Below are 13,176 nucleotides of genomic sequence, written 5' to 3'. Positions count from 1 at the left end.
GCGTAGGCGTGGATGCTTCAATGAAACGATGACCTGTGACCCTGTAGCGTCATCCGCGTGTGACGTCTCTCAAAGGATATCACTCTCCGTGAAGTGAAGCTAACCTATGGGAAAAAATTACATAGTCGGCATACTGGGCCAGTATCAAACCGGATTATAGGTCGGGCAAACTGGGTAGTTTTACTGGAAATACTAGGTCGGTATCAAACTGGATCATTAAACGGATATACTGGAAATACTGGTAATCTTACTGGGGATACTGGCAGTATCAAACTGGATTATCGAACATGGGTAATGTGGATGCACTGGTACCACTGGATTCACTGGGCCTATCATAAAACCAGCCTTTTGGACACACAGGTACACCGGTGTAGCCAGTGTGCCTGTGTGACAAGTATGGCTGGTTTTATCATGTGCTCACGAAATCCAGTTTCACCATACTGAAAACACAGGCCTTAAACTGTCACAACCGTTTTATTTTAACGAAACTTTAAACAATCCTTTACTGGTTTTGTATAGGCTCATTCCATGCCAAAAACTTGATGATTTCGGTAATATTTCGAAAGTGCCTGAAAATTTTAACACAAATAAATAACATATTAACGATTGGTAAATCCAGGGCTCAATAACTTTGTTTTTTTTTATATCATGATCTAAAGTGTACAACGTTTAATAAAAACATGTTTATTTTGAAAATTTTACCTTGCACATAACCTGCTTTACATTATACTAAAAGGCAAACAGCAAAAAACGCCATTTAGTCTCCGAATACTGATTACATACCTAAATTTACATATACTTTGATGGCTTATTCATATTAAAATTTTCGGGAATGTGCAAAATATGCCTGGAATATTATAACACTAAAATAGATTACGACGAGACTAGAACTAAGAGAAAAATTGCCTGGTGCCTTCGAGTTATACCTAAGACACTAAACAAGATAAAGAAAATGTGACTAGACTATAAAAATATTCAATGTGTGGCGTAACGTAATACCCTAAAGATAACACATTGTTTCACCTTTCGTCCGAGCGCAGCGGAGGCTACAGCCACCCCAGCCAATTCAGCGCCGGGAGGATGTCAAGTTACATTCTGGTTGGGCGGAGCTCAAGGAAACGTGACGTTCTTTAAACGGTGGATTGGCTGGGATGAACAACAAAAACATTCATAATGCGGTGCAGCGCCCGTTGGTCGCTGCACCGCATTGGTCGCTGCACCGCACGAGGCATCACACTGTAAAGATTAAAAAATCTGACAAGACAACAACAATCATGAAGTGTGTGGCACAATATAAAACCGTAAAGGCAAAACATTCCACTAAAAGCAAAAAAAAAGAAAAAAAAAACATTCACAATTCGGTGCGGTTTAGATCCGAGAGGAAGTGTTTCATGGTGCTGTTCATTTGCCGCACAAGAACAGCGTGGTCTCTTGCAGGCTGGCAGCCTCGGGGTTCAAATGCTGGTGGACATAGTACCTCAAGGCATCTGAAAGAAAATTGGATCAGTAGTTACTAGCTAGAAGTATATATATTGCTCACTGCTTAACATTACATGAAATTTAGGATTGTATTCTGGTAATCTTAAAAATTATATATCTTAGAAATGGGCATGGATTAAACCTTTTAACATGTTTGATCACCATTCCTTAATTTTAAATTATTCAATTAGTTAGTTGCCTTGATTTTTAGAAATAATAATTTAAAAAAAAGCAAAAGAAAAGGGCCAAGTATTGGTCATGCTGACACAGCTGAAGCACAGAATGTCTGCGCACTGAGATCGCATTGTGGCTACAGGTTTCACATGTAAGCCATTTTATTATTACAGCACACCCCTCTTACAACGATACCCTCATACAACAATGTACCGCTTACAACAATCAGTTCCTAGAGTTTCTAGTAGTTCAGATACGATAATCGGTTATGACGATTGAAATTTTGGGCTTTCTCATTATCGTCTAAGTGGGCTGCACTTTATTATGTAAGCCAGTTTAGGATACAAAAGATCAAGGCAAAGAAGGGGGAGGAGGAGGGGCCTGGATGACGACACGAAAAATTCTGGGAAGGGAGAGAGAGAGAGAGAAAGAGAGTCTGTATCACAGTCCAAGGTTTCACGGTCCAGCATTGTGAGGAAACGTCGCAACTATTGCAGATTTTTCGCAAGACCTAGCCCTATTACATATTCTGTGTAAATACGCACTTTGCCTTTGCTTATAGTGTTTTCAGATAAGTCCTATAAAATCCGAAAAACGCGCGCCAGTAATGACCTTGCCGACTCTAATTGATCTGAAAAATCCTGAATATTGGGACTGCGAGTTGAACGAACTCGGCTGGTTTTTATATTTTCCTGGAATCCATGGGCAAGTTGTGTCTCTCTCTTCTATTTCGATTCCATGTTTTGTTTGTAAACGTCACAAAAAAAAATGTATTTCGCCCCTTATTAGAAAAATGAGGTAGCCTGGCCATCATACAAGTTCTTTATGTTGGCAGCAGATTAAAAACAGAACAACAAAGTTTTGTTCAAGCATTAGAAAATGAACATGATAAACACCATTCGAAAGAGAACGACAATACTGACGGCGAAAGCTGAACGCGCCATACTCCTCGAAAGAGCGATCAGTTCAAGTGCCGTCAGACTGCACTTGAATGCTCCGCGATGCGTCGAGCAGTACCTACGATGATAATTGCAAGGCATTTCCTCAGCAGACACACTAAGTACCCCAGCCGCAGCAGCGGCACGAAAGCAACGATGCCATCAATGTTGCCATTGTGCTAGAGCCGATGGATTTGGCTTTGCCGCAAGTTCTTACACTGAACTTTGAAACCAGATACCTACAAAACTGTACACCCCCTCCCCCCCCCCCCCCCCCCCAAGAAAAAAAGAGAGACTGCAGGACAAAACGTGGTGATGCACTGACCATTCCACTCTACCACAGCGCCTTCTATTCAAGAAAGCCAAGTGGCGATTGGAAACTATGTTCATCTAACTCCTGTTGTTGCCGGACTAAACACTTTTGACGTTGATTATTACAGAAAAAGAGTTCGCCTATTTCGATCCCCTTCACCCGTGGGCGAAGCACAAGTGGCAGGGACCGGTGACACAGCGTCACGCGAAACACAATCCGTGGATCAAAATGGAAGTTCAGTCTTAAGCCGCAGTTTATTGTTTAAAAGAATCAGTTACGAGGACAATGTAAAAGAAAAAAAAAAAGTAAACCAGTCATTTACTTTCCTTTGCCTGACTTCATAGAACGCTGGCAGTGTACCCTGGACTGGTACATTCGGCTGGTGTGCTGTCCATAAAATATAAAAGTGTGTGCACTGGTGAGAGGGAATCGACAACTTTATTTCGGGCAGAATTAACAGAAACTCCCTAAGTATTCACAATTACTTGACATAAAGCAAAGTTATAGCCTGTTTAAGGCGAAGTCCATTCAAATTATAATTTTGGGATTACGTCCAACTCCACGTTGGAAAGGACTACCGCAATATCCCGAGAAGTTGCCCACTTAAAACTGAGAGCACATTAGGTAAAAATAAGGGGTAGGCTAACATTTGGTTTTCACAAGGTAGTTCAACTTGAGCCACTGAAAAATAGAAAGTCCTGCTACAAATCAGAATGGGCTATCTTTTGGGGATATTACGGTATATACTTCGTGCGGGGGACAACATTCTGCCGCGATGAAGTTAGAGGGGCACTGAAGGAGGTTTCTAAAGTTGCTCTTGGAGATAACTCATTTTAGAGCTCTAGGCATCCGAAAAATTCCAAAAGTATAATCATGCGCAACCTGGCCAAACGACATATGGTGCTCAACAGCTGATCGCAAGTGCTGGCTTCCCGCGTCTGTTGGTGACGTGCATGCTGTTCCTCGGTCGCTTTTAGGTAAAGTGACACTAAAGACTGTTCTGAAGATGCTTGTTTTTGTTTTTATATAAGGGAGTAAATGCTAGTTATATGTTAGAAGTTTCAGATGACTAAGCCACTTATTAAGCCCACTGACGCATCTTTTTTGGTCTGAGGTCGATGCTTTGATCTAATAAAACAAACTAATTTAATTGCCCGACCTCGGGTTCAGAATATTCAACGTCGTTCGGGCAGTGGTCGTGTCAGCTCCAATGCTTTGGTCGTGTGCTTGCTGCCTTTTTCCGGTGTCCTCGCGCGCTCTCAATAGTTCCAACGCTCATCACAATAGAAATACAGGCAATCTATGTTTTCTTTTTATGTACAGAGCGCGACATTGTTAGCACGAACAAGCGATCGCCGTTTTTTCCAGTTTTTCTTTATGAAACCAAGAGATGTCATCCAAGTTATTATTGCTACGGAAAGAGCTCATTTAGTTCTATAATGTAAGCGATAAAATTTCGTGCTCGTTATTACTATGTAGAAGTGAAATGCGAAACTGCGCCCATGTCATGTTCGCGCTAACAGTGTCGCGATGTGTACACTGCACAATACTGTTCGTGCGAAGACAGCATTAGCGCTTTTTAGTTTTACTTTAAAATGGAACCAGTTGGGGGCCACATTTTAACGTGTATGCTAGTATCCCAAATTAGCATTTACCACGACACAAGAAGTTTGGATGACAGCCTTCTGACTCTAAGAGAAAAACCACAAAAGCCCGCCATCGCTTGCTCGCGCTAACAATATTGTGCTCTCTACCTAACTGCTTTCTATGAAAAAACAACCACTGATATCCATTCAATTCATCAGTCTTTGATGGCTCGGTTTATCAAGATTTCCAGGGCGGGTAGGCCTGCTGGTGGAGCAGGGAGTTGGTCAAGAGGATGTGCTGCTGCAGGGACGGGAGCAGGGGGATCCAGAAGGGGGACAGCTGCAGGGGCAGGAACGGGCTCTTGATCCGGAGGGGGTGCCGCTGTGGGGGTGGGAGAAGCAAGTAATGAAGCTGACTCTGACACAAGACCAAGGGACGGGGCTGATGCTAGAGCACAGGGAAAAGGTAAAGACATATTGATTAATTTCTATCATTGAAACCAGGCTCCTGGCTGTGCAGAACTTACAATATCCTCAGAACGCCTGAAAACGTTCCAGCTGAAAGTTCTCTCCCCCCCCCCGAAGTCTTCCATTTTGCTGGGGCCTCCTCTCCTCCATCCCCCTCATACAGCATTTCGTCATGGGCGCCACCGAATCAAGATCCTGGCTGCGTGCCTGGCTTGCACCCTTGTTTTTTGTTTGTTCGTTACTGTAGGATTCAACTGTAATCCAGTGTTAATGCAGCATACTTTTGTTGGCTAGTGCTTATGATTAGACCAGTTGGTCACCAATTATTAAAAAGAAATTGTGAAGAATGTGGAAAGAGAGGATAGAAACACAACACAGCGCTGTGTTCATCTCCTTCTTTTCTGTGCGATTCCCATTCTTTGTTTTGAAGAATATTAAATATTTAATAATTTTTTTGTTTGGTATCATCTCTATAGGGTTCACTGTAATGAGTGAACCCTACCCACCTGCTATTGCATGCACTTTGGGGGCAGCTCCCCCTTCCTTATAATACCATCATTGAGGAAGTGCAGGGTGGACATCACTCTCACTCTTGTGGTGCAGTTCCCCAGGTTCCCATAGGTTGCAAGCTGCCAGCGAAACTGAGTCAGGCCTGCCAGCCCTGCGGGAAATGTTAATTCCACTCTTTTATAGCGAGTTCGTTTCACACGCACCGGCACCGTTCGAGTTCTCTCCCCAGAATGCAACGCACTCGCAGAGTGTTGCACGGAGAGCTGGACTCAAACCAACGTTACTAAAACACTCAGTTGGGAAACTCCCATAGAGACAGCTTTGAAAAAGTGGCCCCAATATGTCTTCGAGCATTGAGCTAATGACGAACACAACGCCACCATTTCTCCCGCAGCGGCCACTCGAGGCACTGCATGTTATTGCTATATTGGCTTTAAGAACAGATACAGCGGAAGAGGGGGTGCCACCCCCGTCTCCCCGGCGGACGCGCCGCGTCGAACTACTCAAGTTAAAATGCACCTAAGTCAGGACGCGCTTCCTGAAAGGACCGCTGAGGCATGGTTGTATAAAAACAATATTAATTGTGCTGCAAAACCCTGCAAACTAAAGATTTTAAAGACATAACGCGTCCCTCTTTTTGTACTAAACTCCAATAAATTTCACACAAAAAGAGTCTTTTCCGTTTGTTTTTACGCAAAAACAGGCTTTCAAAAAGCTCGAGGTGACCACAGTACAGAGAAACGATAAAGAGTGGCGCTGTTGTCGCATTTAGCTCGGTCCCGGTGGACGCCAGCGGCCCAGGTTTCGACTGCGAGTTTCCCAACTGAGTGTTTTAGTAACGTTGACTCAAACGAACTCGCCAAATGCACCGAGTGCAGAAGACTGATGCTGCCGCCATCGATGTTGTAGAAAGGGTACCGAACTCAAACCGAAACTAGCGCCTTTCTATTCGGAGCGATGGGTGGTAATGCGAAAGTGCAGTCGCTACCAACGTTTGTCTACAAGCGTTGAACGCTGCAAACTGTAGTTTATATTTGCGATGACATCGAACAACTCGGCTGTCGTAGAGATAGTTACAGACGGCGAAACAGCAACCAGCTGTCTAAAAGACACCTGGTTGCTATATCTTTATAACCGCTTACACAAAAGAAAACTGATGAAGCTGTCCGAGCAGAAGCTTGATCCGTTTGAGCATGGTATTATGCGTGAGCCACTGAAAGGGTACGGCTTAAAACTAGTCTGTTAGAATATCCAGCAAACCTTTTCGTGTGACTTTCGATTTCGATCGTCATTACAGGTGGATCAAATATTACCATTGGTGAGGGCGCCGAGAACGAGAGCTTCCTGGAACAAAATACAAAGAGGCAAGTTAGCTGACGTAGGTAGATGTTAATTATGATTGTGTTGCCAAGCCTCGGGTAAATTCACTCTGTTTAGCTTTCTCTGGTGCTTATTGGGCAGTCACAGGTTTCCGCTAGGGGAGTTGTGTCGACAAATGTTCAATTTTTCACCCGCACACAGATGTTAATAAACATCTCGGGGGCCGCTGGTGTGTTTTTTTCTGAGCATTTCTTTACACGCTGGTAAATCTCAACGTCTGTACGGCAACAGAGTGACTTAAAACCTGCAAATAAAGCATGGTTTGACAATTGCTTCCTTCATGAAATAGCAGACGCTCACAATTCAAGCTCGCGTTTGATTCCGTTGCCGCAGGACCCGATTTCAATCACAAAATCTACTTTTTTTCCTTTCGGTTCTGCGACACATCGTAGCAGACGATCCCTCGTCGTCTGCTCCCGCTCCTCGCCGGAGCGAGGCATGACGGGATTGCATTTTGGCGCACGCCCGATTTTCTCGGTGCAGCGAATGCATGCACGCGTGGGGTGCCAGTGCTGAAACGAACTCGGAGGGTGCAACCACTCGTGGAGTGCCGGCTGAAACGAACCCGCTCCGCGCTGCGAGTCGGCACGCGTGGGCACGAGTGTCGTGAAACGAACTCGCTATTAGTCGTAGACACCCCCGTTTTGCGTGTACCTGAAAAAGCTAAAACAGAGGGGAAACACAATAATTGTCCCTTTTTGAAGGCATCTTTTTCTTTTGCTGAGAACATACATAAAAGTCACACGCTATAGTACATTCAGTGGTGCGGCTTAATTTATGATGAGCATTTTTCTTATACAACTTCGAGCAATTAGAGAAAATGTACAATATAATGGATTGGACATAAATTGTTGCAATGAACTATTCTATACATCGACACATGCCTGATATCATAAAAGCGATAGAGCTTTACAAATTTGTAGCCAATTAAAAGTTTGCATTTATTTAATTTACTACTTTTGCAGGCACGTAGCCAGGGGGGCGCCCATGGGGCTAGCCCCCCCCCCCCCCCCCCCCCCCCGCCGAAATCTTCTGTTTTGCTGGGACCTCCTCTCTCCTCTCCCCCTCATACAGCATTTTGTTATGGGCACCATCCCCTCCCCCCCCTCCCCCCCTCCCCCCCCCCCCCCCCCGCCCCCGAATCAAAATCCTGGCTACGTGCCTGTACTATTGGCTATACGCCTCGCAAGTGGGCTCATTTTCGTCTTTTGCGCATGAGAAAGGAGGCGCGAAGGCGAGAGAGGAGGTTGATGACGATTCCGACTAAGCTCCGCCCTCGCACATGTCGGGGGAGCCTAGGCCGGGAGGTAAACAAACATCGGCGTCGGCCATGGCGGCCGTGCTGTAGCGGCGACCGCGAGTCTTTTATTTATTGTAGCCCGGTTAAAATTTGCCGAGTCCACAAGATCGAGCAGCTTTGTGCCCCTTACGATTCCTCCGTCGTCTGCTAGAGGCATTCGAAGATTCCAAGATGAAGACGACGAAGAGCATCAAAAAGAAGGCGCTTGCCTAGCCTCGCGATTGAAACGCCGGTGGCGCCGGTCACTACGAGACCTCGCCCGATTGTACCGGTAAGTTGCCTTTTATCTTGTTCTTCCTTTTACGAACAGAACGGATTTTGACTTCTAGCAGGTCTTTATGAATCTTGTGTGGCGGAGTCGATAGGCTCTATTAATCGGAAAACAGCTGAGAATGTAGCGTTTTCGCGATCCTCCGAATCACATCTTCGCAGGTGATATTTAGGAATATATACTCGTCATTTCGACTCGAAACTGCACGGAGGCCGTATAAGCTATGTTCCGTTTCATTTTAAATGCGATCGAAGTTAAATCTACATGGGCGAGTCCCGAGCTTTGATCATAGCTGCCATGCATGTGCGATCTTGTAGTGCATGCGCTGATCAGATTCTCGCATTTGTAATTTTCGCTTCGTTCGCACTTAGGTGCGACGCAGTATAGTCATACATCGTATTTGGTATAGTAGTTGCAGTCTACGGTTGTAATCATGGCAATGTAGAAAAGCACAGAGCTCAAAACTTACCACAAAAACCAAGGTTTACTAAAGAACAAACACAATCAGTAGAAAGGCTGAATGGCTCTATTTGTTTTCTCGAAGTATGCACTGTTTCATACATAATACATGATGCTGGCAAGGTAGCAGACAACTTAGTCTACACTCTTTTTTACGATAGCTTGGTGAACTGTGGAGGCTACGGCTCCTGCGACCCAGTAAGAATGTCGGAGCAAGGCACATGGCAGCATGTCACAGGAACGTTCGTGTCACCGCGCCAAATGCAAGGACCACCCGCCAGAACCGGCTGTCGTCTGCTCAGAAACCAAACAACTTCGGATGAACGTCCACTGCAGCAACATTACCGTCCGCTAGAGTGGCGAGCTTTTCAGTAACACTTTTTTGAGACAACCATATGCTCAATTTGCCGATGAATCTGTGGCGGGTGCTAATGCTAGGGCGATGTTTTGAGCGGAAGTGGTTGATTCACGGCTACGATTGTTTGACCATCGATCACAAGCCATGTTTTTCTCAAGAAAGTGTTGATCCATATTAAGTGTTGTTAATAAGTAACATATGTCTTCGTCTTTTTTCAGTGTCGTGTAGTGTTGCGGTCCGAAGAATCCGGCGGCAACACTACTAAAAGAGAGAAAAAAAAGCCTAGAACTATGTTTTGTCGCAGATGGCGCTCTTGCTGTGGTGACAACGAGGACTTGACCGTGGAGTGTTGTCACGTGCCTGGCTCCGATGCTCTTATTGGGTCGCAATGTTTGCCAAGTTACCGTGAAACGGAGTATATATGGTGTCTCACCTGTACACGCTATAAAACAAATGAGATGCCAGGTGTAGCCACCCTCGCAGCTGTAGCCCTTATATTATTGCTTGCTACGCTGTTTGGAAGAATATATAAAAAATCAGTTTACAAAGCCGAATCTAATTTTTCGCACTCTTGCATGTTACGAAAATAAAAGCATCACGCCCGAATACCAAAATGTGTCTCTAAATTATTCCTTGCTGAAATGAAAAATAAATATACTGAGAATATGAACCAATACAATCTCAAACAGGTTTAAGAATGGATATGATTCAATAAACAATTAGTTCAATCTGCAAGCTTGAAATCAAGCATGCGTGTGCAATAAATACCCTGGTCTTTCGACTATCCCTCGTTGGCGCTTGTTCTCGAAGGATAGGGACTTCGTCGCTTTCACGGCAGTTCAAGCATTGGTCAGGCAACATGCTTGTGTTTATAGTTTCGGCAGTGCCATAGGAATAACAAAGGTGAGTTGTGTATTGCTGAGTCAAAGCAGAACTCTCAGGTCTAAAAGGCTTCTTAAAAATGCACTAAAGCTGGTTTTGACTTCAGAATTACATGGCTCAAACATAAACTACTCACTTCACTAAGTCTAAGGATTCACAAATAATCTGTGAACATGTATTCTGCTTTTATCTTCATTCGCTTATGAAACTGATTGCGTATATAAAATATGCAATCAGTCATGCACGCCTCTCAGTTTGCGAGAAGGAACAGGGAGATTCGTTGCCTTTTTTTTTTCTCACTAACAAGCAGAAAAAGAAAAGGAACAGGTTTCAATGTGCACATTACGTTGAAGTGGACAGTTACGGAAACAAAGTTTGCATCTTCGAAGTTCATGAAGTAGGCAGACTACTTTCAAGTCATAAGAGGATAAAGTCACAACAACTTCAGCTCGCCTTCAATCAGATTTTCCCTTTAGATCCAGGGACGTCTCACCTTCATAAGGTCATCAGTACCAATTGGCATCCATTCAGGACTCTGTAATGGTAAATGTACAAGCTTGACCTCAAGGTCGCGGTGCCCTCCTTTCATGTGCTTGCAGTGCGACCCCTTCGTGCACTTGGCCCCAGATGGTAAAGCTGGTGCTGGGCAGGATGTCGTCCCCTGTAAAAAAGCCGTCCCAGTAGTCAAACGATACGGTTACACCCAATGGAGCAGCGTATTTGTCCTCCCGTGCCATTACCAACTGACAATCAGTGAAAGCCTATTTTTTAAGCAACGGAATGCATAAATGAACATGTCTATTCCATTCTTGTTGTACCGAACACCTGCTAGCATCCAAGGGATGCAAGTGAAAATAAATAACATTGCATTATTTGCTCTTTTGAGACTCCTTGAACTTAAGCCAACTCAAACACTACCACAATTTTAAAGCTGGAAACTTCGAGGAAACCTCTCGATATAGTGAGATTTCATGCTTGTCCCACTCCTGGCTTGTCCTCAGCAGGGTTGGCCAGCGGGTTCTCAAACTCCTGGGTTTTTAGTCTTGGAAGTTAAAGCTTTGGTTTTGTCATTGCTTGGTTGCTGGTAGATGCTGGAGGAACCTCGTACTGTTACTTTGAAACATCAAGTTTACAAATTGAGCAGTAACCCGTATTCATGGTCGCATGCAGAAGCTAGATTTGTCATGTCAAGAAGGTTGTCATAAAACAGTGGGCACGGGAGCGAAATTAGCGGCGGAGCGGGCGACCGAGGCGCATTCGGGAGCATCGAAGAACACGAGAGGCCGGATTCTCAAAGCGAACTTACGACGAAAAAAATGTGTACGACAAATTTTAGAGAAAATCCATATTCTCGAAACGAAATTGTCGTAACTTTTGCGCAGGTTACGACAGAATCCAACAACAGCTCCGAAGCTGTCTTACGCACTTTCTACGATCAAATTAACATGGCCGACAACGTCGCTCAGTCGCGACGACCAACGGACATTTATTTTTCTACCTGCTCTTCTTGCGAGTCCCGACTTCAAGCAGCAAGAAAAAAATGAAGAAGTACTTGAAACCGTCCACGACGAACATGAACGCTGGATCCATAGAGACCCGGAAAAGGCAACAAAGGCTCTATCCCACCGACCAAGCGAGCTCGGCAGAATATATAGGCCTAGCAGGCACTCCGACCCGTTCCGGCGCAGCATTGCTCAGTCGGTCCTTGGCCAAGACCGCCTGCCCACGACCGGCTGTCTTGCTGAATGGAATATGCCCGCGCGACCCGTGTGGACCCTCCCCGTATGAATAGTTTGATAGCTGAACTAAATTTCAGAGGTTCCCCTTATCATCTCTATCACCTTGTTTTCCGAGGCAGCGGTGACGAACGCTGTCGTCGAAAAGGGACTCCTCGATTCTATCTCCTTGTTTTGTGTGATATAGAGCTCAAATAAACGCCGTATGGATTACCTTCGCAACACGGTATGTACACTTTGCTATTAGTATGCCATTTTTAACTGTCGAGCTATATCAGTTTGTGGGAGCTACGCGATGCCGGTCCAATCTTTCTTTGCCGAGTGTCAAGTCAGTATCGAGTTGCAATCGTAGAAGATCGGTCCCGGAGCGCTTACCGAAACGCAGTCTGAATCCAGCACTTCGATCAAACACACGCGTCCGCTCCGAGTGTGAACATGTACACTCTAAAAAAAAGGGTATCACCTTAACTCTTTTGTCCCATATAATACACCCCAAAACTTCATTTCGACGCACAGCGCCCTATAGTCGAACAGATGGCGCAAAATTTTACCAGGGGCTTGATAACGGTGCCTTATAACTTATTAAATTGATATAGTACGTATCAGAGACCAAAGAAAGAAAACACGGAGCTTTTGCAGTACGGCCAAGAAAACTCCGATAATCTTTTTTGTAGTCAATAATACGCACATCAGCTATCATAATAAGTTGTACCACACGGCTATCAAGCCCCTCGTAAAGTTTGGGGCCGTCTGTTCGATTATCGGGCGCTGTACGTCGAATTGAAGTTTTGGGGTGTATTATATGGGACAAGGGGTGTAATAATACACCTTTTTTCTGAGAGTGTATATTTGCGTGACTCTTGCTGATTTTCTCGTAGTTTAAACGTATCTTTTTTAACGTCGGCTCACTGCTGCATTACCGAAACCGCGAGAAACGCCGCGGCGGTTTGATTCCATCTACGTCGCTTTGCAAACGACTGGCACGGGGCTTTTACAAACGACGACAGGTGTGTTGACTTCGTAGCGATCGAGTTTGTAGCAGTCAACGAAGCGTTTAAATCGTGTTAGCGTCGATATACCACTGCACGGACACGAACCCCAGACAAGCGGTGGTGGAAAGGCCACCCGTGTTTATGAGAATCAGCTTGAACACTAAACATTTACACACAGACAGGACAGGACATACACAGAGCTGTCTATCAACGAGTGGTTAGCCTGTGTTTGTTACTAAAAATCCACGTGCTCCGGACTATGCCTAGCTCTCTAATTGGTTGTTCGTTTTGCCGAAGGCGCCGTTGCCATAGCAACCGCACCGGAAGTCA

The sequence above is a fragment of the Ixodes scapularis genome, unplaced genomic scaffold, assembly GCF_016920785.2.
Source record: "Ixodes scapularis isolate PalLabHiFi unplaced genomic scaffold, ASM1692078v2 PGA_scaffold5__190_contigs__length_132052651, whole genome shotgun sequence".
Classification (NCBI taxonomy): domain Eukaryota; kingdom Metazoa; phylum Arthropoda; class Arachnida; order Ixodida; family Ixodidae; genus Ixodes; species Ixodes scapularis.
The sequence above is the reverse complement of the archived record's forward strand: the minus strand, read 5'-3'. Positions refer to the sequence as shown.